General features: G+C 36.7%; 1 protein-coding gene and 1 long non-coding RNA gene across 4 annotated transcripts in view; both read left to right on the top strand.

Annotated features, from left to right (window-relative positions):
• asic2 (acid-sensing (proton-gated) ion channel 2) overlaps positions 1 to 25,559 on the top strand; it is a 430,731-nt gene that overhangs the window by 52,624 nt on the left and 352,548 nt on the right. The window lies entirely within an intron of this gene.
• Positions 1,492 to 4,996, top strand: LOC307159598. Its single transcript, XR_013821415.1, has 4 exons — positions 1,492 to 1,619; positions 1,772 to 1,935; positions 3,705 to 3,818; positions 4,659 to 4,996. It is a non-coding gene; the product is annotated as an uncharacterized lncRNA (long non-coding RNA).

Genomic DNA, 25,559 nt, shown 5'->3' with positions numbered 1-25,559 from the left:
TTGGGTCAGTATTTTTCTTCTTCTTTTTTTTTCGAATTAATTGTTTTATACTAAAAATAAATAGATCAAAAGTGACATTAAAGACATTTATAATGTTACAAAATATTTTTATTTCAAAATGTTCTTTTTACTTTTTAATCATAGCCGAATCCTGAAAATAAATGTATCACGGTTTCCACAAAAGTACTAAGCAGTACAACTGTTGTTAACATTGATAATAATGTTTCTTGAGCATCAAATCATCGTACTAGAATGATTTGTGAAGGATCATGTGACACTGAAGACTGGAGTAATGATGCTGAAAATTCAGCTTTGACATCACAGGAATAAATTACATTTTAAATAGAAAACAGTTGTTTTAAATTGTAATGCTATTTCACAATATTTCAGTTTTCAAATTGATACCCTTCCCCCTTTTCACAATATTGTATGTACACAGTAAAAAACGTTGGGTTATTTGTGTAACCCAACCGTTGGGTTACACATATTGGGTCAATATGTTGGGTTATTTTCCAAAAATATTGGGTCATTTTTAAAATCGTTGGGTAATTTCTAGAAATAACCCGACTGTTGGGTTAAATAGCCTACGGTTTCTGCAGCGACGGTTCAAATTTTAACGGTCCAGTGACAGACAGTCAACGCAGGAGCTGCTGCTGCATCCTGATTATGAAAGGTAAGTCATATCGTTTTTATGTATATATAACATTAAGTATTGTGTACTGAGACGTTGAATATAATTATTCTAAATATGAATTTTATATTTTTTAAAAACGAAGTTCCCTTTAGACCGTTTTAATGATCTCCGGGAAGTGAGATCGATTGGAAATTAATCCTAGCTATCGCCGTTAGGTCGCTAGCAGTAATAAAGTAATTAATTTTAACATTATACTAGCGAAACCGTTTACTACCAGTTACCTACTACAATAAACTAAGTAGGCCTTAGTCTGAAATCACTAGCATTACGCCTGTTTTACGGATAGCAATTGTTTATTCGTGATAGCAAATGTCTTAAAGGGACTTTAAGCTGTCACAGCTGAAGCAGTGCTCCAGACTGGTAACGTACTTTTTTTGTACAGGTGCGACTACAATTGTCACTAAATGCGGAACGAAAGAGCTCTACTCATATGAACCGTAGTGCACGGACCATTTATCAGCTCGGCCCAGCGGCGCGAGCTCAGACATCGGTCACCATGATATCTATGGGTCACACGACACCACAACAGCGCTGTGAGGTGCAGTGAGAAGCGTTTGAATTCGCTGAAATCTCCCGAGATGAAAGAAAGATGAAAAAGTGCAGATATTCCCAACAACATTGAAATGGGAAACATTGTGCAACAAATAAACGATTAGTTCATGATTAGTTAAAGAAAGTTGATGTTTTCCAATACACAGATTACCTTGATTTACTGTAGTAACAAGTTTTTAAGGACTAAGTTAGTTTACTTTTCTGAAAATATTTATTTTTTTCTGCTTCATTCCAACACAGAAAGGAGTAAATGAAAGTATTATGCTGCTGGATGACAATGGTTCTCAACTCTGGTCCTGGACAGTGTACAGTACACATTTTGGATGTCTTCCTTATCTGGCACCGGTCTTGGAGTCCCTCTACTAACAAGTTGGTAAGTTGAATAATGATTAGAGATACGAAATGTGCAGTGCTGGGGCTACTACAGATCCAGGTACAGATAATTACTTATGTTTTTTTTTTTTTCTTTTTTTTTTTAGCTGTCTTCCGTAATTTCAATACAGTATTTTTTTTATTTCAATATAGTCTGAGCTGTTTGATGACTGACAATGATTGAGTGGCAAAAGAAAGCAAGAAGTCCTCACAGCCAAGTCGAGGAGTTCGTGAGACACACACCACCTCAACAAACTGCAAGAACTGCTGAAGAAATCATTAGAGAATATCCCAGACTTCACAGTTTTCTTGGAATGGTGAGTTTAATATGTATGCACGTGACGTAGTAGTGGGAAGTTCGGATCATTTTACTAACTTGGATCTTTGCATCTCATTCATAAAAATTAATAAATATTTTTTCAAGTCATTTCGTTAATTTCAGCAGAATGTATTTAAATGTTACATGTCAATAGCCAAATTCCCCAAACACATCAAATGTTGATCACATTTAGAATAAGAAAAAAAATGCAATGCAAGGAAGAGGCCAAATTATGAGAAACAGAAACGATTAATTTATTTATCTGGGTCTTCAGGCTATGCAGTCTGTTAGTTTACCCAATCTAAGCCGTTCGTTCATCCCGTGACATCCTCATAAACTGAGCTTTGCAGTCTGTAATACCGGATAGAGAATTGATTAGTTCACGTTTCGAGTCTATCGACTTCGGGTTCGAGTCATTTCTTTCAACACGTGACTACATAAGCTGAGCTATGCAATCGGTACCGGATACAGAATTGATTAGTTTATCTCTCGGGTTCGAGTCGTTTAGTTTTATGTCACGGAACTGTTGTTATTAGACTATATATATATATATATAATATATATCTTTATCATTTACATTACATTTTACATTTATTCATTTAGCTGACGCTTTTATCCAAAGCGACTTACAATTGCTATATATGTCAGAGGTCGCACGCCTCTGGAGCAACTAGGGGTTAAGTGTCTTGCTCAGGGACACATTGGTGTCGCACAGTGGATTCGAACCCGGGTCTCTCACACCAAAGGCATGTGTCTTATCCATTGCACCACAAAAAAGTCAAAGTGGTTTGCCCCATCATAGATAAAGTTTAAAGCATTACCAACTCTTTAGTACCTCATCCATATGGAAAAGATCCATCATAACAGAAATTCTTAAATTATAAATTTAAAGAAATTAAAAAGCTATAATTTGAGACCAAAAATGTAGCATGTTACTGTTAAAAAATTAGTAACTCATTTATGTGTCCAGCGCTGTCATGTGACAAAAGAATGAAAGACTCAGAGAGAAGAATCAGACCCGAAGACTCGAGAGATGAACTAATCATTTCTCTTTCCGGTACTGACAGCATAGCCTCTATGGGACTGACAGGAAGAACAAATGACTCGGACTCGAACCCGAAGACTCAAGAGATGAACTAATAATTTCTGTTTCCAGTACAGACTCAGTAGTCCCGAGTCATATTAAAGATTCGTTCAAAATAAACGAATCATTCATGACCGACCCATCACTACAGTACAGAGAAGCAAATGGAGCGCATAATTGGATGTTTTTAAATAAACATTGACAAAAAACTATAAAAGTTTTAGGGCTGGACGATATAATATATATAACATTGATAGAAGTGATCACCCGGACTTATATTGTCGGTATATAAAGCGTTCACAGGCAAATTAGTTTTTTTTTTTTTTTTTTTTTTGGTGTCTAAATCAGGCTCATATAAATATCAGGAAACAGGATTCCTGGCTGCATGTCAATATCCACAGATCACTGGATCTTTGTTAAGTTGTAAGGAACACTATATCGAGTCCAACCTTTAGTTTAAACTGATAATCGTTTGTTTTACTCACGTTTTCGCAGTTTCCCCTATTAAATCCAGTCACGCAACAGCTCTTCGGCGGGAAAGTGACGTCAGTGCATACCCTCTACTGTATATGGAAGGGGTGTCTTATTTTGGAAAATTGTTTTGGCTGTGTCTAAGTGCATATGAAATTAGGTTCACACATGTGTGGTATAGTTGAAAACTGTTTTTTTCTTGTCTTTCAAAGATGATCCTGGAGAAATGGCCTGACATCCTTCCATCATCGCCATACCTCACAAATGGAAAAATGGTGTGTCCAACATATGCTGAAATGAAGCGCAGCTTAAATGACATTTGGCCTGTAAGTAAAAGCAACACTATCAAGTCAATTTTGATAAATTACACTGCTCTTCAGCTCATGTTCATCCAAAAAAAGAAAATTCTGTCATGATTAACTCACCCTCATGTCGTTCCAAACCTGTAAGACTTTCGCTCATCTTCAGAACACAAAAGAAGATCTTTTAGATGAAATCTGAGAGATTTCTGTCCCTCCATTGACAGTATACACAACTACCACTTTCAAGCCCCAGAAAGGTAGTAAAGACTTCATTAAAGTAATCCATGTTTAACCTCAATTTTATGAACTGACGCGAGTGCTTTGTGCAAAAATACATAATTGTTGCTTTCACGCTCTTGTCGTCTGCTCGCGCATTAACACAACATGTTAATGTCGAGGTGCTCTCGTGAACATGCGTTTGAGTTTAATATGTTGTAAATAAAGTGATAAATTATGGTTAAGGGATAGAATATACTCATGTCACTTCATAAAATTGAGGTTGAACCACTGGAGTAACATGTATTACCTTTATGATGTGTTTGCTACCTTTCTGGGGATTAAAAGTGATAGTTGTGTAGCTGTCAATGGAGGGACAGAAATCTGTAAGACTCATCAAAAAGATCCTTATTTGTGTTCTGAAGATGAACGAAAGTCTTACAGGTTTGGAAAGACATGAGGGCGAGTAATTATTGACCGATTTTACATTTTTGGGTGAACTAACCATTTAACAGCAGGTGTAATGACTAATTAGAGTGACCATAATTTAATTCAATACAGCTCTGCTTTGATATAACTTTTTCATAATTTAACACTGTTGATGTTGTCACAGTGCATGCCCAACTGAACATTATTTATTCTTTTAAGGTTGGAGACAAGTGAGAAACAGTGAGACAAGCCCGGATCCACATGACTTGATGTGTTTCAAAAATGTTTTACATCTATGACATAAACTATTTCAAGACCTCTGCACCCATTTTGGGAGTTTTTGTAGCATGCAAATTTTAATATATCTGGAGGAGGTCCTGCCTCATTAAGAACTTTGATCATCATCATCATTAGGTCCAGTAGTCAACATATGTATTTGTAGTTTTATTACTCAAGGTATGTTTACACTAACACATCAATGCATTCAGTGTACAGTGAAGACCTTTTAATAAAGTTGTGATTAGGATTTATTGTTATTAATTTGTGTATTCTGTCCATATTTGTATAGGTTATTGAATTAAATGTATAGGTTATTAATGTGTAGTTCTAATTTTAGTGTTCATTTAGAATTTTTGTGTGCTGTATGCTGTACAATTGTATGTATGCTATGTGCATTTTTGTGTAGGTTTTGAATGTGTACTGTTTGTACATATTTGCATAGGTTTTGAATTTATTATGTGTGTTGTATACACTTGTGCATTTTGAATTTATGTACACAATTATGTATATTTACATTAAATGCTAGACTCCCCAATATATAGTTTGTAATTGAAAAATATATTTGTTGAAACATATGTATTGTTTATACAAATAAACAATCTGTATTTGAAAACAATTTGTATTTTATTTATTAAAATAAGGTCATAAATAAAAATAAATATTTAACTCAACTGTTGGGTTATTTTAACCCAACTGGAGTTTAACCCAATGCATTGGGTTAAAATAACCCACAGTTGGGAAGGTGCTATACCAATCCACAGTTGGGTTATTCGTTGGGTTATTTTTAACCCAACATTTTTAAGTGAGTATAATAGGGCTGGGTATCGATTCAGATGTTACAATTCGATTCGATTTCGATTCGCAAGCTCTCAATTCGATTCGATTTCGATTCTCGATTCGATTTTAGATTTCGATTCTCGATTCGATTTTTCGATTTCGATTCTAAATTAGATTTCGATTCGACTCAATGAATATTTAATACAAATCCTATATTTATTAAAAAAAAGAAAAAGAAAAGAAAAAAGTGAACATAAGTTTTCAAGCGTTTAATTAATAAAAAGAAATTAAGAGCTACAAACCTGTATATTAAACTCTTTTTATTTTAGGTACATTAAAACAGAACCCAACTCTATATTTCAAATGCATACAATGAATGAATAGACAGGATTTTGATGCAAGATGAAAAATTGATGCTGAAAATTGGACAAGTCAGAACAGTCCCATGTCTTGATCAAACAGGTTAACAATCCTCACATAAACCCATATATAAACATTGCATATAATTTTTATCTGTGCCCTTAACAGCAAGGCCATATACAGAAATTGAATAAAGTTATCAAACAGTCTGCGCAGCATTAATTATAAATTATATATAGCCTAGACTTATCAAAGTTACAAAAGTTCTTTAGTCAAGAGCAGTGAGTGTTTTTCTCTGTTCCCTTTGTTCTTTGATTAACTTTAGCGACAGAGATAATTAGTGGCTACTGTGTACTGTCCCTTTAAGACCAGCCGCTGTTGACAGAGACGCGGATCTGACACGCGCTTCATTCTCTCACGAGTCACAACTCTTCACATTCATCATAAGACTGCTCTTATGTTATGAAAATACTCGACAAAAATACATTTTGGCATAATTGTGTGTGTGTTATTGTTCGTTCAAGCGCGAAAGATAACTCTATTCTGGGCTGGGCTGTCTTGTGCGCACGCACGATATCATCGCAAGTTTTTCTGTGTCAGTCAGAACATTCAAAGCAGCGAGCTCTTTTTTGTCTTGTCGCGCATGAATGGTTTAAAAACATTTGCATGAATAAGAGCGGGATCGTGTAACACTAGCCAAAGGATGACAAAAAATTAACAGATGCTGCATTAATTGCGTTAAAAGCCCAAATTTGTTTATTTCATATAAAATCGCAGCATTTTGCGTCATATAGCCTAATTGCGTAGGCTTGACATCGCGATTGCGATATGATTAAACGTGCAGTAGCCTACTAGTTGAGGTTATTTTATGATTTAAGATCAAACTAACATAAAATCACAGCATTAGCTAAAATGGAGTTTGCAAGCCTGAATAGTGGAGGAAAACTAATACTTGGGTAACAGATAAATAAAGATGGAAAAAATCGATTCTTGGCGTGTGAGAATCGATTTTGAATCGACCACATTTTAAAAAACGATTAATCGAAAAATCGATTTTTTTGCCCAGCCCTAATGTATAAGTGAATTTTTTTTTTTTTCTTTTTCTTTTTTTTCTACGCAGGGCAGTCAAAGATTCCCTAAACACTCTTCTCTGTGAGGGTACTGATGCAAAAATATTTTGATGTTGGTAAATGAGCTGGATTGTTTGTGTTTGCTTGATATAACAAACCAAAGACAAAGTCTAATAAGTATCATGAATTATGGATGGAGAAGGATGTGATTAAGTTGTTAGAATAGACAAGCAGAGAACAAGAGGAGAAACGCGATAGAGAACAGGTGACTTCAGATGACATAGGTAAGGTCAGATACAGACAGGCTATATTTTTAGAGAAGTGTAACCACATAGACAGTTGCTTTGATGGAAATTAGTATCCATGTGTGAGCACAAAACACATACTCAGAGATCATTCAGAATGACACAGAGGAAACTGTATAACAAACAGTTGTTTTTTGTTTTCGTTGTCTAAAGTTGTTTTGTTTTCGTTGGTTTACTGTATATGTAACTTACCCAGTGTTTACAATCTGACCATCTGAGACTTTAAACAATGTTTTTATACTTGTCATCTGTACTATTGACTTGTATATGTAGTGGAGACTGGTGCTAGTTGTCACATGGGAAAGTTGTATCAAAGGTTGCACTATACAGGTCAAACGTTTGGTGTTGGTAAGATTTTTTTTTCCGCAGCCGACCCCCAGGAGGTATGGGAAGGGACCATCTTGGTGGAAGTGGGGAGGATGGAGGTAATTGGCAGCATCAGCATCTGCGAACCAGGCACGGCATTATGGGTGGGCCTGACGGGCCTAGGACCACCCACTTTTCAACAGGCCCACCCAAAACTTTTCTTCAAAAAAATAAATAAAAAAACTTTTAATATATTTTAATTTTGTCAATAATTACTAAAAATCGGTAGCCTGGATGCCAGCCGAACTTAGCCCCGCCCACAAAATTTTTAGGTCGGGAAGTTCGGTCTGGACTCGTTCCGTTGAGGAGCTATTATGCCCGAACAAAAATTGTTCGGACCAATCAAATTGTCAGGGCGGGCTTTATACGATGATGAACAGATGAGCAACGGTAACGTAATCATCCACGTCATCAACGAGCGCTTGGGTTGAATTCAAATGACTGCCGCTGAAGAATTGAGATTTCACGAGTTCACGCTTACAAATCGCTCGGTATTCGGCCCGAACCCAAAGTACTCCCCCATATTCCTGGTTGTGGAAGAACAAGCCAAGAGTGAGTGGAGGGATGCTGAAAACTGTCAAGGAATGTTAGGTGAGTTGACAGAGTGAATAAATTATGTTTCCTCTCATGCTGATAGTGTAGACCGTAGACGGTTGATTGGATTGATTATTTGAATGTGCTCCTCCTGAACTTTGTTTATAAAACATCATGTGTAGATTCCGCCATCGCGTCTGTTATAGAAGATATCGACAGCGCATTAATTTTAAAAGAGGAACAGAGAACCGCGATCGGAAACATGAATGAAAAACATACGTCACTTACTCCGTTGCTCTGATTGGTTGTAGGTCTATCCATTTGAGTGCAGAGGCATTTTTTTTCCTGGTTCGGTTGAAACACGCCCCATAATGAAAGCTCAATGGAGCAGTATCAGACTCACATTCTGACTAGAATCTGAGTATGACGACGTCAGGCTAAAAAATCGGCAAATAAGCTCATAATTTGTGCTAAAATAGTCAAAATGTTTAGTTTTTAAAGTTTCATAGCTTAAAGGGGGTTGCACACCGGACGAGAAGCGCAGCGCCGCGCCGCGTCTACGACAACTCTAGGTATCGCACACCGGACGCACACTTTCTCAGTTTATGGCCAGCAATATTGTTATGTTTAAGGACATTGTGAAATTAAGATAATGCCTGTACTATGTTATGATTGTACTGTACAATTAAATACAATCGTTGCTAAGTCTGCAGTCTGAACACTTCAGAGCGTACTTCAGAGCGTACGTTAACTGAATGAGTTGAGAATATCACCTGAAAATCCGATAACATCAGCGATTTTCATTCAAGCAGCTGATTTCTGTGAATGAATGTAAAACTAAATGTATATTGCAGCACAGAATGAAGTCAGTATATACATTAACGACGATTTGAGACAAATATAATGTCAATTTAATATAAAACTATGTAAATGGCGCTCTGTGGCGTGGCAGAATTTTGAACAAGGTCGAGCCGTTGCTGGGCGCCGCGGACAGACACCGAATGGCGCCGCCAGTGTGTGGACACATAGAGAATAATGTGTTCGAATTTTAAAGACGTGGTCGCTGAGCGACGTGGCGCTGCTCTGCACTTCTCGTCCGGTGTGCGACCCCCTTTTGACATCCTCCCTATTATAAACGAAGCATTTATTTAATCAAACTCTAAATACGGCTCATTATGTCATAACTGCTATAAGTTATGTCTGTTTTGATGTTTCTGCGCAAGTTCAGCAGACTGATGTTCGAGATCGGATGTAGCTGTTAATCTTCGTTTGGTACCATGAATTGGCGGTAGCCTATTGTATTAGTTATTATCTCGTAGTAGCCTAGGCTACATTTTAATGCATTTTCTCTGTATAATAAGCCAAGCTCAGTCTGTTGTTAATGAAATCGAAAGAAATGAATGTTGTATGAAATCGTCAAACAGGTCTATTGCCACTTATGACCGGATTTGATTGAAACTGTCGGGCAGTGTTGTTGATCTGTATTATTGAAAACTTAAAACAATTAAAGAGAATTGTGAAATATTTGGCCTTGTGTTATACGAGCAGAATTAAACTATGTTTTGGGGAAATATTAGATTCCTGACCACTTTTACAGTCTATTGGCCTTAGATCTATAGAGAGATGCGCTAAAGCACAGCCAGGTATGATGTGTAATGGAGATTGCAAAGCGCTCTTCTTTGGTCAGGACCAAGGAGAGCGATCGCAGATAGGTCCGTCCTATGCACCGAAACTTTTTACAATGCAACAAAATATTTAAAGAGCATCAAGCTATTCCATACAATGTATACATGACATTGGCCTTTATTGTCGATGAGTAACGTTATACAGCATATTTTACACTGTTTTAACATGTATACAATATTGCCTACATTTAAACTCATGTAACAAACATTTTAGAAGTAAAAATTAAACATTTAAACATTCTGGTAGCCTAATTCAAGTGTAATCAACCGGTCTGTTATCCAATTTCCACCGGATCAGCGCTGGTTCTTGTGCCGGAGATAGACACGCGATCTTTGGGTGACCTTCGAACTTCAGACCGCCGTCCTGCTTTTCACTCATATCAAAAAAATGCTGTGACTCCATAACCTGCCAATAAACAAACAGTGCACAGTTCTGAGAACATTTTATCATCCAAATTAGTTATATTCATTATCTTTAGGAATAAAGTCGCGTGTTTTATGCAAGCCATCAGGCATTTCAATCAGCGAAAAGACAGACGTGACACTTGTTTAGGTGACTCACATTGCATCCCAGTATGTTGTTTTGCATTAAATAAAATTATTTAAAGCACAGTAATGATTTTATAAAATAAAACATACACACACCTGAATTTCACAGAGGAAATGCACCAATTCTGCGCCGCTGAGAAGAGAAGAGAGAACTGTTCTGGACTGGAGAGCCCGCGCTCACTCAACCGTTGAGTTGTCGTCACGTCAGTGGCTGGGGGAGGGGTGCATTGTTTTAATTGAGTAAACATACTCAATTTCTTAAGAGTGTGTTAAATATATTAATAATATTGATCAGTTTAATTCTCCATTCTCAAATATTTTGATAGAAATTTCTCAAATATATTAAGTGTATTATAAATAAATAATTGGTTAGTCAAATACTACATTCTTTTAGTGAAAAAAAAGCTTAAATATAACTGTAAATTTCAGATAAAATTAACTGTTGGATTTTTAGTCAATTATTTTGGTATGTTTAACTCAAACAATCAAGTAAATGATATTCAGAGATTTTAAGTTAATAAAGTTAAATATTACTGTGATGTTTACTAAGCCACAGAATTATTTTTTAGAGTGTATATATACAAAAATTCCAGTATTATAATGTTCCTTGTTTAGAAAAAGATTTCAAAATGACTAATATAATGAAGGTAGGTTTTAATCAAAAAGTATCTATAACTGGCTGTTTAATAGCAGGTTCTCATTGCAATGATTTACCCCATATTGTGTGACAACATGGTACCACTATTGACAACGTGTGTTCAATTGACTCTTTTGCATTTTATGGAAATGTTCCTTAGCTTGTCTATAAAAATAAACATCCACTGGAGTAAAAAGTTTGTTTGTTGTTCTTGTTAGTGTGTTTGTTTTTCGGATGTTTTTTTGTTTAATGTTATTTTTGCGCAAAATTAAAACATAGGCCTAATGCCTCTGTTTCTAACAAATCTGAGTTAGCTGAACATAGCATTCTCTCTGGAGTAATCTGGGAAATATCTCCAGGGAGCTGGTTTTGTTGGCACAGACCTGCTGGAGCTCATGTCAACAGTAATGATTGAAATTCAGAGGAAGGGTAAATGTCAAACCATGTTTGCTGTCTGCTCTTATTTAGCATTCATGTGCAATACTTAGAGAGAGAGAGAGAGAGAGAGCTGGTGAAGGTCTCAGCTTTGCTGTCTTCTTCCATCCATCTGGTGAATGATGTTGAATTAATCATTTCTACAGGATAATATTCCATTCTTCTAGATATGCAGGAGTGTGTATATGTGCGTATATCCGTTTGACTCTGAATAGTGTGTATGTGTGCAGGTAGGATTAGATCATTTTGTCATTTCAGGATGTTTCAGGTCTATCTTGTCAGGGTCTATTTAAATACACAGAGTAGAGACAGAGAATAATGTAATTTCACATCCTCAGTCCTGATGGATTACTTAATCCAAAAATGAATCATTTTGTCATCTGTCATCATTTACTCACAACCTGTATGACTTTCTTTATTTCTTACAACATGAAAGGAAAAATGTACTAGTCCCTCTTCAGTTCAAAATGGACAAAACCATTCAAAAGTTTGGGGTTAGTAAGTTTTTACAAAGAGGTCTCTTATGCTCACACCAAGGCTGTAAAAATGCAATAAAAACAGTAATGTTTTGAAATATTATTTTGATTTAAAACAACTTGAACTTCCAAGCATTATTTCAGCATCATTACTCCAGTCTTCGGTGTCTCATAATCCTTTAGAAATCATTCTAATGTGATGATTAGATGCTTAAGTAACATTGATTATTATTAGTGTTGAAAACAGTTGAAACAGTGATCATTCATGAATCAGACATCAGTACTTCTCTAAATAATGCTTATAAATGCAAAACTAAGAGTTACAGTGGAGTCAGTGAATAACCACGTCATAAGACTTGAAATACAGTGTACAAATCATCTAGATGACTTTTATGATGTTTTTATGCTGCTTTTTTTATAATGTCCTCGTTTGTTTTACTGAGTGGCCAATATGTTGTTAAAAATTCACCTTTTGTGTTCCATGGAATATGACATTTGTACAGTTTGATCCAACATGAGGGTCAGTAAATGGTGGAAGAATGCATTTCATGATCTCATATCTTCTACTACACCGTATAGTGTCGGATATAATTGCATCTCCTGAGACATAGCTAATTGTGTTTCCTAATTGTTAGTCATTTCCTTTTAATTATAAGAGCTCTGAGTCTGGCAGTCACATCCCAAACAGTCTTGATCTTCACTCAGTTGGTGATCTGCACTGCTAATGGAGCAGAGGATCATGGGATATAGACGTGTGCACTAAAGATATCCTGATCTGTCTGGATCAGTGACAGAGCAAATGAGAGGTTCTGTGACCACATACAGTATCAGCTTTTTGTCTTCACTTTACATGCACTTTTATTCTGCACTTTATTACGTAGCTCTCAGGAGTATTTGATAATGATTGGTCAATGCAGTGCTTAGCAGTCAAATATTAATGACCTCAAATCTGTATAGTTCACCAGTAGCCATGGCAACAAACAGAGTCTTGTTGCACAGTCAAGAAAAATTAAAGCATATTGATACTTCTGTTAAGCAGGGATTAGGGCTGTGACGGTACACTTTGCTCACGAGACGTTACATGATTTTGGGTTCATGGGAATGAGACAAGATGATATTTCAACACTTTATAAGAAATCTTTAATGGCAATATATATGACTGGAAAAATAGCCTTTTATTCCACTGAAAGTCACAAAATGCAAAACAATGCAGGTGCATTTTGAAATGTTTTAACTATAACCACCTTGTAATTACATTTCAGTTCTACTTTCTGATTATGAATTATATTATATGAAAAGACAGAACATGCATATAATGCAAACACTGAAAGTTTGTGCCACAGTCAACACCGTCATCTTGATATCATGATACAACTTTTCACCTCAACAAGAAATATCGTCAGGTTTTAATATCGCAAGATCTCGTAGCACAAAAATATTGAGAAGCAGTGAAGCACAATTGTTTTCAACATTGACAAGAATAAGAAATGTTCTTTGAGACCAAATCATCATATTAGAATGATTTCTGAAGGATCATGTGACACTGAAGACTGCAGTAATGATGCTGAAAATTCAGCTTTGACATAACAAGAATAAATTACATTTTTAAATATAGTAAAATGGAAAACAGCTATATATATATATATATATATATATATATATAAATATATATTTTTTAAATCTGTTTTTACTGTATTTTTGATCAAAGAAATGCAGCCTTTCAAAAACATTAAATAAATCTTGCTGTCTCTATAGCCTATTACATTACTGTACATTAACTAGTTTATTCAATTCAGAAATAGCATTTAACACCAACAAAAAACATTTTTAAAGGTCATGTCAGGTATAGGAACAGCTCCTTAATGTAACCATTACACATTTTCACTTTTTACAGTGCACTTAACTATGCAGATGTGGATAAGCAGGAGTGAATTATATATTCAGCACATTTGTTTACTGCTGAAATTACTGTGAGGACAGATTGACAATACAATTAGGGATGGGGTGTGAGCGGGAAAGAAGAGAGACAGTGAAACACAGATCAATATGCACACTCAATCCAGACAGTTCTGCTGATAGTTTGATAAATGTCATTCTCTCAAACTCAGGCTGAGCAGCTGGCGCAGAGCTCTGTGGGTGTGTGAGTGCACTTGTTGTCTAGGCTGCTTTGTAAGAAATATGAAAATTAAATTAAAACCACTAGTAGAGTTATTAAGGATCCGCCCCTGACAACACAGAGAGTAACTCTGATTGGCTGAGGGTCAGGCGGAGAGAGCCTGCAATTTAATTTGACTGGTGTATATTCAGAAGGTCCTTTGGGAGACTGAGACTGTTGAGGACTTTATTGCCGATGACCCCAAGAGATTTCACGCTTCAGTGGCAGCAACAGGGAGCTCTGTATAGGCCAAAGAGAGGTGAAATCTCTCGCTGATGGATTGATCAATATGACCGATTACTGTAAAGGACTTCTTCTGAAGTCTGAAGCTGGGAGAAATGTGATTTGTTTAGGACTTTAGTGTACAGTTGGTTTTTGGAGTAGAAGTTTTTATTTGAAAGGATAGGGCACTTCACCCTAGATTTCCCTTCAAGCTTTTTTCTCCTAACAAACGTTTCCTGCCGAGTATATTGATCATCCTCATTCCCTGAACAATCCAGTGGAAGACATTTTACTTGGAGTCCATTAGAAACACTCTTAAGTAAACAGTCTTCAGTATCGTTTCCATGTGGGTGGGTGTTAAGAGCCCCAGCGACTCAAATCCCAGCTGGGTTAATGGATAAGCTGCTTCAAAATAAACTTTTGTACTGCTTGAAATTGTCATTCAGTTAACCTGAAGAACTGACAAGCCATTGCCGTTCTCGCATCTGATCCTAATGTTTCCTTGGCAATAACAAAGCCACATATCGTAAACGCCTGTTTTCAAACATCTTGATTGTGTAAACTATGTTTTCTGGGGTTCACTTCGACTTTTGACTAATGAAATAAAAAAGCAGGGGCAGTTTGTTTGTTTGTTTGTAGAATTTATTTTGTTTTTGTTTTTCTGTCAGACTACATTATTGTTAAAGTTAAAGGACAAGTTCGGTATTTTACACTTAAAGCCCTGTTTACAGATCGTTTCTGATGAAATAGAACGGTTAAGATTAAAATGTGGACACATGCTGCTGTCCCGAGAATTTTAGGTTTATTTCGCTTTCCCCCCCACCTACACAATGGCAGCCTATGGGCACTGGAACAGTCCTTCATAAAACGCATTAAACTTTCATTTACAAAGACGTGAAACTCACCGAGTGGTCAGGGGTGTTCAATGATATGCTCACAAAAAAATCGCTGCAAAAGATGCTTTCCAACAGGTGTTTTACCATTCGTTGTAAAACTGTGGACCTATTTTTCCAAACGTCTCACACCCGTAGATTCTTCCGTTGAGAGCTTGAATAATAAACACTCCAGCCCAGTTGGTGGCGATAATGCACCTTTGCCAATTACAAGCAAACCACTGGCATTTAATTGAATACACAGAAGAAGCAGAAGAAGAAGCGGCGGAGTAATACCGTACCGCACACAGCCCATCCAATTCAAGTCAATGGAGTTGGACAAAAACTACGATAAAACCTGTTGGAAAGCATCTTTTGCAGCGATTTTTGTGTGAGCATATCAGTGAACACCCCTGACCACTCGGTGAGTTTCACGTCTTTGTAATCGAAAGTTTAATGCGTTTTAGGAAGGATTGTTCCAGTGCCCATAGGCTGCCATTGTGTAGGTGGGGGGGAGAAGCAAAATAAACCTAAAATTCTCGGGACAGCAGCATGTGTCCACATTTTTATCTCAACCGTTCTATTTCATCAGAAACGATCTGTAAACAGGGCTTTAAGTGTAAAATACCGAACTTGTCCTTTAAGGGTCAGGAAGATTTTTTTTTTTTTCAGAAATGATGCAATAGTGATTTAAAAAGTCATTTATAATGCAAAATATTTATATTTCAAATAAATGCTGTTCTTTTTAACTTTTCTTTTAATCAGAGAATCCAAAAAAAGTTTCACATTCCACTTTCATGTATCCACAAAAATATTAAGCAGCACAGCTGTTTTCAACATTGATAATAGTAAGAAATGTTTCTTGATCAGCAAATCATCATATTAGAATGATTTCTGAAGGATCATATGACACTGAAGACTGTAAAGTAGTCGATTGCCGAGTTCACGCGCATAGGTTTAGTTACCTATGATCACGCGCGTGAACTCGGCAATCGACTACTTTGGACTTCAACCGAAAACAGGATGTAAACACAGGTATTTGCGCTGGCTTAAATAACATCATTTTTATACATATCTTTCACATCTACTGCAGTCAGATTCACTCGTGTTCACTCTGAAGGAATCACTCACATTTTCTGTGCACTTGTAATGACACATCAAGGATGTTAAGAGGCTAAAGGTTTAAAACTTGCCCCATTGAAGTCAACAGGGTGCAAATTTTAAAAATAGAATAACTCGGTGTAGGCAACACCGATTTTTGTCGTTGTTCTCTGTATTGACAGCACTCCAAATGTACAAAAAAATTAGCTCAATGTTAAAATTGACCGGAGTTCTCCTTTAAGTTTGCCAATGACCATTTGGATGATCCAGAGGAGTCATGGGAGAAAGTCATGTGGTCAGATGAGACCAAAATAGAACTTTTTGGTCATAATTCCACTAAACGTGTTTGGAGGAAGAAGAATGATGAGTACCATCCCAAGAACACCATCCCTACTGTGAAGCATGGGGGTGGTAGCATCATGCTTTGGGGGTGTTTTTCTGCACATGGGACAGGGCGACTGCACTGTATTAAGGAGAGGATGACCGGGGCCATGTATTGCGAGATTTTGGGGAACAACCTCCTTCCCTCAGTTAGAGCATTGAAGATGGGTCGAGGCTGGGTCTTCCAACATGACAATGACCCGAAGCACACAGCCAGGATAACCAAGGAGTGGCTCTTTAAGAAGCATATCAAGGTTCTGGTGTGGCCTAGCCAGTCTCCAGACCTAAACCCAATAGAGAATCTTTGGAGGGAGCTCAAACTCCGTGTTTCTCAGCGACAGCCCAGAAACCTGACTGATCTAGAGAAGATCTGTGTGGAGGAGTGGGCCAAAATCCCTCCTGCAGTGTGTGCAAACCTGGTGAAAAACTACAGGAAACGTTTGACCTCTGTAATTGCAAACAAAGGCTACTGTACCAAATATTAACATTGATTTTCTCAGGTGTTCAAATACTTATTTGCAGCTGTATCATACAAATAAATAGTTAAAAAATCATACATTGTGATTTCTGGATTTTTTTTTTTAGATTATGTCTCTCACAGTGGACATGCACCTGCGATGACAATTTCAGACCCCTCCATGATTTCTAAGTGGGAGAACTTGCAAAATAGCAGGGTGTTCAAATACTTATTTTCCTCACTATATATATATATATATATATATATATATATATATACACTCACCTAAAGGATTATTAGGAACACCATACTAATACTGTTTTTGACCCCCTTTCGCCTTCAGAACTGCCTTAATTCTATGTGGCATTGATTCAACAAGGTGCTGAAAGCATTCTTTAGAAATGTTGGCCCATATTGATAGGATAGCATCTTGCAGTTGATGGAGATTTGTGGGATGCACATCCAGGGCACGAAGCTCCCGTTCCACCACATCCCAAAGATGCTCTATTGGGTTGAGATCTGGTGACTGTGGGGGCCATTTTAGTACAGTGAACTCATTGTCATGTTCAAGAAACCAATTTGAAATGATTCGAGCTTTGTGACATGGTGCATTATCCTGCTGGAAGTAGCCATCAGAGGATGGGTACATGGTGGTCATAAAGGGATGGACATGGTCAGAAACAATGCTCAGGTAGGCCGTGGCATTTAAACGATGCCCAATTGGCACTAAGGGGCCTAAAGTGTGCCAAGAAAACATCCCCCACACCATTACACCACCACCACCAGCCTGCACAGTGGTAACAAGGCATGATGGATCCATGTTCTCATTCTGTTTACGCCAAATTCTGACTCTACCATCTGAATGTCTCAACAGAAATTGAGACTCATCAGACCAGGCAACATTTTTCCAGTCTTCAACTGTCCAATTTTGGTGAGCTTGTGCAAATTGTAGCCTCTTTTTCCTATTTGTAGTGGAGATGAGTGGTACCCGGTGGGGTCTTCTGCTGTTGTAGCCCATCCGCCTCAAGGTTGTGCGTGTTGTGGCTTCACAAATGCTTTGCTGCATACCTCGGTTGTAACGAGTGGTTATTTCAGTCAAAGTTGCTCTTCTATCAGCTTGAATCAGTCGGCCCATTCTCCTCTGACCTCTAGCATCAACAAGGCATTTTCGCCCACAGGACTGCCACATACTGGATGTTTTTCCCTTTTCACACCATTCTTTGTAAACCCTAGAAATGGTTGTGCGTGAAAATCCCAGTAACTGAGCAGATTGTGAAATACTCAGACCGGCCCGTCTGGCACCAACAACCATGCCACGCTCAAAATTGCTTAATTCACCTTTCTTTCCCATTCTGACATTCAGTTTGGAGTTCAGGAGATTGTCTTGACCAGGACCACACCCCTAAATGGATTGAAGCAACTGTCATGTGATTGGTTGATTAGATAATTGCATTAATGAGAAATTGAAGAGGTGTTCCTAATAATCCTTTAGGTGAGTGTATATATATATATATATATCAATGAAAATACTCTGACTCTACATATTTAATTGGCTCTTTGTAAGTAAAAATTCTTGGATGAAATTCTTAAAACATAAAAATCCTTGTCTAGTAAGAACAACTGTTGACAAAAATCATCAAAAATTCATTGATAAAAAAAAGCATTTAAACTTAAAATTTAAATCATTTAAAAATAGATATTTATTTTATGTACAGTATACATTTTTTTCTCCATTTGAGGATGTTCTCGGATGTTCAATGAAGGTTTTTTGTCAAACTTAGCTCATACACTCACACTCTCAAGTCCTGACACAATCAATCTGACACACTGCAGTGAACATACAGCAGATCATTCATGCTCGTCTTTCCATCACTCATGTGCTCTGACTAATGGCTTTGAGTTGGCAGCACACATCTGCCTTCTGGCAGAGGTCAGCAAAAATACATCACCATGGTGATAAGCGCTGCTGGCTCCTCTTAACAAACTCCATCTGTAATCCTCCGACCAGGTTTTATTCTTGACCTTTGACCTGCTCTGTTCCTCTGGAAATACAGTAGGCACTATCTCTCTCACTCTCTCTACTCTGTTTACTCGATTTATCTCAGCGCTTCACTTATATTTGCTGTCCTGCCTAACTTACTGCCTCCTGACGCTGCAGCATAAACGCAAGTGGCAGATTCCATTCATTCTCTCTTTTCAGAGCTGTTGGACGCAAGAAATGTTATCACAAGTCAAGATAATCGCATTCAACTGCCAAACGGCATGTGTAGACTTTCAAATGCAGAATGTCTTACTTTTTTGATCCACACTGACAGATACACTGTGCGTGGGACTAAAAGTTTGTCAATGTGAGCCTTGTGGGTAAAACTGAGGAGTAAAACCCTTCATACACACACATACCCCCCTCTCTTTACATCCAGTTCTCTCCCTTTCCCCATCTTACCTGGAATTTCCCCTTTAACCCTCCCCAAATAGATAACATCAGAGAGAGATTACATGAAGATGAGGCAGTAATTGCTGTAATGTGGAGAGGGCTCTAGACTTCCACACAAACTCACTTGCATTGCTCGGTTTTCTCCATCTATAATTCATTCCTCCGGGGCTTTGTGGCTGTCCTCTCTGAAGTCTGAAGAAAACTCTTGTTTACACTACAGCCTGGATCAAACAAAGAGGTCAGCGTTTTGCTGGATAGATTGGTCCAGGTTGTCCCTGCTGGTAGATGCTTCAAATACAATATCAGGTGGCAAAACGCATATTTCTCTATTGATGGTCACTGCAACACACTCTCATGGCAATTTGTAAAAGTAAATATTTAACTTTTGGTAAATCGGTGGCTAATTCATATGAATTTGTACTGTCTCAGTTGTATATTTTCATGCAATATCTCACATATTTCCATACGCGCATTGTAAGAATTCATATGAAATCACCACCACGTAAAATATTTAGGTTTTCTCTTAAGACCATGTTGGCCATTGACAGAAAATATTTCTAGAATCCTAAATATTTAATTACATTACAGCATATATATATATATATATATGTGTGTGTGTGTATATGTATAATGACTATATAATTATTTAAAAAAATTTTTGCCTGTGATAATTTTTTAGAGCAAATGAGTGTACAATGGACTTTTACCTATGGACAAATGGCACGTTTCCTGATTGTGAGTGTTTTCAGAATGTGATGTGATTCACTCTGCTTTCAGTCATTACTTAAAGGGTTAGTTCACCCAAAAATGCAAATTCTGTCAGTAATTGCTCACCTTCATGTTGTTCCAACCCTGTAAGACTTTCGTTCATCTTCGAAACACAAATTAAGATATTTTTTATGAAATCTGAGAGCTGGCTCACTGCTTCATAGGCTTCTAGGTAATTGCATCTGCCGGCCCAGAAAAGTTAGTAAAAACATTGTTAAAATAGTCCAAGTGACTACAGTGGCTCAACCTTAAGTTTATCAAGTGATGAGAATACTTTTTGTGCGCAAAAACAAACAACTTAATTCAACTATTCATTTTCTTCCCTGTCGTCATCTGATGTGAGTTCACGAGAGCGCCACGACGCATGCGCGAGAACTGTGAAGATGACACAGATGACGTCCTGACATAGCCGGAAGTGCTACACCATCTGTTTACAAGCAGAGGAAGAACCGCGCTGTACTGTACATAAAACTGTCTTCGTAAATATGTCCGCAGATTTCGACGTAGATGAAGACTTTTTTTTAACCAAACGTACTTATTCAAACCAGAATACACAGATATTAGCGTCAAATATCTGTGTCCTCTTCTCAGTTCTCACGTATGCGTCGTGGCGCTCTCGTGAACTCACATCAGAGGCCTACATGGAAGAAAATGAATAGTACCCCACATGTATGACCGGAAGAAGCGGAAGAGGCATATTAAAAGCTTCACTGCTCTCGAACCGAAATCACGGCATCATCAAGCTACGCCTTAGTTTTGAATAAGCGACCTCTGGCAGTGAAAAATTACATAGTGAGGTCAGTTATGTCTGAAATTCAGTTCAAGATCAAGTTCCCTTTTCTGTACAGATAACGACTGGGATGCATGTTTGTATCTATGTTAGCAAAATTTTGAAAGAAACAAAAATGTCTTCGCATGTGTTATTCATTATGCCATGGCATTCATTCCATAACGGAGCAGCTGTTGTCTTATGACAAAGCAGTCTTGCATCTGTCATGTCTAATAGCGAGACCATGCCATTAAAGGTGAACAAAGTAGTCTGAGCCTCAGTCTACACTCTCAAAGTTATCTAGAGCTCATCACATCTCAGAAAAAGTGAATAAGAACAAGAATAAGAATAATGAACTTCATTAAAAATGTGTTTTAACTACTGTATATAACACGTGTTGGAGAATTTGGGAGTCCTTGGAGACTTATTCCAATAAATAAACAAAATCTTTTCATTCACATGTGCATAAAAAGTGCTTCAGATGCTGTTACCACATTTTCCAGTCCATAGAATATTCATGTATTTTTTGCTTGTTGGATGGGATGAATGTAAATTTAGGTTGCGTTAGGTTAGAGAAAAGGAGAAGGTCAAAATTATTAATTTAACAGTCCCACAGTGGGCTATAAAATGAAATAAAGGAAAGAGGAAGCATGCATGGGTGTGTATGCCCAGGTGCGTATGTGTATGTCTATGTGTGTGTTTGAAGCTAGCGGTGAGTCTTGTGCTCATTAATTTTCTCATTTAGGCTGAACAGCGAAGTGTGCAAACAGTAATGCAGGTCCTGCCTGCTAATGAGTGAGAGAGTTTCATGTGCTTATGTTAAAATAACCAACATTTGCAAGGAAGCTCTTTGATGTGTTTTGCTAATCAATAGTGCATCTGTAGAGAACGCTTGCTGTTGTAAACATCACTCGGCCTGATACACTCTGATTCAATTCAGCTCTGTGCAGCCTGAAAACCCCTCCATGCGTCTGTGGCTCTTTATCTCTGCTGCATGTGGAGCTCTAACTGTCACTTTCTTTCACTGCTCTCTGGGCTTTGGCTGGAGTGTGTGTGTGTATCCACAGAAGTGCTTCTCTCGGTTTATGTGCACTGAGAGTTTAACTCTATGGGGTGGATTCACTAAAAATTGTGCCTGCTGATAGTGCTGTTTATTTGCACAGACTGTCTGCTTTGTTTTGCCGCTGTCTGAAATTTACATGTAATTAGTTAATTTTATTTATTTACCTTTATTTTACCAGGGAAGAAAATCACATTGAGATTACAATCTCTTTTTCAAGTGAGCCCTGGCCAAGAAGGCAGCACATAAAGGATACACTTTAACAGACAACAATCAACAAATAGACAGGGATACACAGAAATATTAAAATATACAGAAAATCACTATTTAAAACAATCACAAACATGATGATAAATTTGATTTAAATAAGACTTGAATTCACTATGTGAAATAAAAACCTGCAGTTTTAGCTGTTTTTGCAACTCATTCCATGAAGTTGGAGCACTGTAACTAAAAGCAGTTTTGCCAAACTCTGTTTTAATTTGTGGAATATCATACAGTATGTATCTACTTGATCTTAGCTTGTATTCAGATCTACTAGGAGTTAAGAGTGTAGTTAAATATGAAGGCGTATGTCCAGTTATTGATTTATACACAAAGATCAACCAATGTTTGAACCTTCTCGTGTTAAGTGAGGACCAACCGACCATTTCATATAATACACAATGATGGACAGAGTACTTTGCATGCATTATAAATCTCAATGCTGAATGATACACAGAATCCAATGATTTCAACAAGGTCTTTGTGGAGTGTCTGTAAAACACATCTCCATAGTCCAAAACCGGCAAAAAAGTAGCTTCAACCAGCTTTTTCTTGACTTTCTGTGAAAAGCAGGAACTGTTTCTGAAGTAAAAACCCAACTTTAATTTCAATTTAGTGAGTAACTGTTTAATATGCAAATTAAAAGACATGTTTTCCTCTAATATAAATCCCAGATATTTATATGAGCAAACTAATTCTATTGGCCTACCCTGTAATGTGTGGAGTTGAGGCAAGGAAAATCCAGGCTTACGAGTTCTATTAAAAAACATGTATTTAGTTTTCTTATCATTTAAAACTAAATGTAATGCCTGTAGATTGAGCTGGATATTTTCAAATGCTTTCTGTAGCCTTAAAATTGTCTCAGCAGGTGATTTTGCAGAACAATAAATAATGGTATCATCAGCATACAGGTGCATTTTTGCATTAATCACATTTTCACTGAGGTTATTAATATATACTGTAAACAGCAAGGGCCCCAAAATAGAGCCCTGCGGTACTCCAGAGTTAACAGTAAGTTTCTCAGACATACAATCATTTAAAAGTACACGTTGGCATCTGTTATTTAAGTAGCTACTGACCCAACCTATAGCAGCATCAGAGAGGCCAATGCATGCCAACCGTGATAATAAAATAGCATGATTGACTGTATCAAAGGCTTTTGTTAATCAATAAATAACGCAGCACATGATTTATGATCATCTAAGCACTGATTATGTCATTAAGTACTTTCATAGTAGCGGTGGTAGTACTATGATTTTTTCTAAAGCCAGACTGAAAAACAGATAAAATATTATTATTAAAATCAATTATCCAAAATCAGGTAACGAGGGAAAAGTGCTGATAAATCTAGTCTGTTTGCAGAGAGTAATTATTTAAAAATATACACTACAGTTCAAAAGTTTGTGGTTAAAAGGATTTTTATTTTTATTTTGAAAGAAATATCGGTAATACTTTACAATAAAATCCCATTAGTTAACATTGGTTAATGTATTAATGTTAATGCAACTAACATGAACTAACAATGAGAAATTGTTTGTTACAGTATTTAGCAATCATAAATAAAAATACAACTGTTCATTGTTATTCATGTTAGCTCAGATTAACATTAAATAATATTTACAGATACAACTTTTGATTTTAATAATGTGTCATTAAATGTAGAAGAAATTAGCATTAAAGATTGGTAAATGCTGTAGAAATTGTTCATTAGTCCATGTTAATTAATGTAGTAATATTAACAAATGCAACCTTTTTGTAAAGTGTTACCAAATACTCTTATGTTCACCAAGACTGCATTTACTTCAGAAATCAGAAATATAGTAAAAGAGTAATTGTGAAATATTATTACATTTTAAACTGTTTTATGTAATTTATTTTTACTCCAGTCTTCAGCGTCACATGATCCTTCAGAAATCATTCTGATAAGCTGATTTGCTGATCAATATTGAAAAGAGTTGTGCTGCTTTATATTTTTGTGGAAACCGCATGATACATTGTTTTCAGGATTCTTTGATGAACATAAAGTTCAAGAGAACAGCATTTATTTGAAATAGAAATATTTTGTAACACTATAAATCTCTTTACTGGCGTATTTGCTGAACAAAAGTATGGATTTTCTTTTACACATTTTTTTTATGGTGCAGTATATTTTCATAATTTGTTTTTTAAAATCACGTTTATCCTTTCCCCACCATTGACGAAAATTTCTGGCTTTCCGTGTTTTCACTGTTATATGGTAGGGGGCGCTATTACATATCTTCTGAAAGAGTACTGAATCTCCTGATCAAAACAGAGGTGAAAAAAGAAGAAACAAGCGATATCATGTAATCAAAATAATGCGATCATCAACATTAAACAGCATATAAAAGAAATATGAAAAAAGCATACAAAACTGCCTTATGTTATGAAATGTCGACCCAGGATGAGCTACAGGACTGTGAAGCCTTGGGGGTGTTGATGGACTTGATTTACCCCATTTGTTGTGATCATCATTCTGAAACCGATCTGGACAAAGTCTTTGACAAAAACGTGATTTTCTCAGATTTTTGCTCAAAATTAAACTTACCCATATTCAAGTGTTGATAGCAAAATAATGCATTAAGTTAGAATAAAATAGGTTATTTTTTTGTTTAAAAGCAGAAGGTCTGTTCTTTCTTTTGATATATTGCATGTTCAGATATTCATACAAAAAATATTTTGGGGGCCTGAAAATGATCAAAAATGCTGGCACTGGCTGGCAACTTTTTCCAAAATGCTGGCGGGGAAAGAAATAAGTGACATGATTTTATAGAAATAATATATTTATCAGCATTTTTAGCCATTTTTTGTTATGTTTTGCTGCACACATAGCACTGAGTTCTGTGAATAAAGCACAATCTATAATTAGCCTATAGAAAGGAGACATGCTGAAATGTAGGCTAAAAATAATGACTACATTTTATATACAGCTTTGTTTCAGCATGTTTAGCACCTACAGTAGTTAAACTGGGTTGTAGGGGGTTAGTAAAAAAGTACTGCAAAAGTGACAGCTGATTAGTGTGTTTGTGTGTGTGTGTGTGTGTGTGTGTGTGTGTGTGTGTGTGTGTGGTATTATGGTCAGTTTAGCTGGGGACCTCAGGAGTATAATAAAAATCTGAGCCAAAATATAACAGAAAGAGAGAGAG

The sequence above is a fragment of the Squalius cephalus genome (assembly GCF_949319135.1).
Source record: "Squalius cephalus genome assembly, chromosome: 1".
NCBI lineage: Eukaryota > Metazoa > Chordata > Actinopteri > Cypriniformes > Leuciscidae > Squalius > Squalius cephalus.
Note: the sequence above shows the minus strand (reverse complement) of the source record. Positions and strands in the feature narration are given on the sequence as shown.